The following is a 1773-nucleotide window of genomic DNA, read 5'->3' as shown; positions in this document are numbered from 1 at the left end:
GATATTATTTCTATTTCTTTATATTTATATGTACATTTATTTATTCTGAAGCTTCATCTGCCATAATTTGGACATGTTGCAAGGAGGGATCAGTCCTTGGAGAAGGATGTCATGCTTGGGAGGGTGGAGGGACGACGTAGGAGAAGAAGATCCTTGATGAGATAGATAGATTGATCAGTGATCAATGGGGTAATGGGGATAGGTGTGTTGGAGACAATAAGTTTTGCACAGGATAGAGCAGGGTTTAGGGCTGTTGTACATAGGGTCTCTATGAGCCACAGGTCACTCGACAGCACATAATAAAAACAATTATATGTATATGTGTATATGAGTATATGTATATGTGTGTGTGTGTGTATTTGTGTGTACTATCACATCATCAGTTCAGACCTTAGAAGAGAGAGTGAGATTGCCCCATAGGACATCCAACGCTATAATTTTTACAACCACATCTTTCTCTTGTGATTGTAGTCAAGTGCTTAACAATTTTGCCACAAGGATTCCTGTGTCTGTGTGCACACACGTGTGCAGGACTCACTCAACTAAAACTCAAACTCATTTCCATCAACTCAGATCCCACTTCTGGCTGGCCTTCCAGTAGGGTTCAGGAGGCTATAAATGACACAGAAGGAGGTTGCCCATTTTCCTTCTGAGGAGCCACTGGTGGATCCAAACTACCCGAGAGGTGCCATTTCTGATTTACTGTATTTCCATTCTGATATATAACATATATTATCCAAAAATATCATGTTATTACAGTGAATCATATTCATTCTTATTTCATTACTTGTCGTTTCTTTTAGGTGAAATCCGATTCATCTCTGCTCCTCTCTCATTCTTTTAAAATAGAAAGAAAAGCTTTGTACTCAGATGTTCATTGAAGTTGTAATACAAGGAAGGAAAGTAGAAGATTACTGAATACAGAGCGTTATAAGAACTTACTATGAAGTGAGCAGATAAATTGCTAGTTTTTTAAAAGAGGAAGGTGAGTGTCTCATGCTATTATGTAGAAACGGAGAATTTCTTTTGATAACTCAGAGCTTCAGCTTGGTGAGCACACATAGTAAGACTAGTAACTGGATATGGAGAGTTTCTAGGTGAAAAGTCATTGAATCTGCATCAAAGTTAAGGGTGAGTCCATGACTGCAGAGGAGTTTAAATCAGCAGAAGATCAACAGGAGAGAATTTCATTCACCCCGTTCAACTGATAACAGTCTAAACAAAGTTAGATGACTCATGGAAAAGAAGGCCTAATAAAACCATACCATCAAAGAAAAGAACACGTTTGGTTTGAAAGCGTAGAAGTATCAAATTATACTTCTATGTTTGTAAAATGCATCAAAAACTAAAACACAGATGTGTGTTAGTCATTGTAGAACAGTGAGTGCAAGCATGAATGTTGTGTCATGATTTACTAATTCTGTTTCTTGTCTTCTTGAAAATATGCAGGGCAGAAAGCTTATTATGTAGAGTCTAGAAGATTAGAATCAACAACCATGAGTGAGAATTAGAGGGGAGATTTTAGTTCATTGTAAGAAAATGTTTTGTTCCTACTACACTGCTGTAGTAGTAAAGACAGCATGGTACTGGTAAATGACAGACACATAGATCAAGGGAATAGAATTGAGAATCTGGACAACTGATTTTTGACAAGGAGATGAAATCAGTCAAGTGGGGAAACAACAGCCTTTATAACAAAAGGTGTTGGCAAAATTGGAAAAGTATCTGCAAAAGACTCAAGCAAGACCCGCACCTCACTCCATACACAAAAAC

Source organism: Elephantulus edwardii, unplaced genomic scaffold (genome assembly GCF_000299155.1).
Source record: "Elephantulus edwardii isolate Elephantulus edwardi_28Jun2011 unplaced genomic scaffold, EleEdw1.0 scaffold00242, whole genome shotgun sequence".
NCBI lineage: Eukaryota > Metazoa > Chordata > Mammalia > Macroscelidea > Macroscelididae > Elephantulus > Elephantulus edwardii.
Note: the sequence above shows the minus strand (reverse complement) of the source record.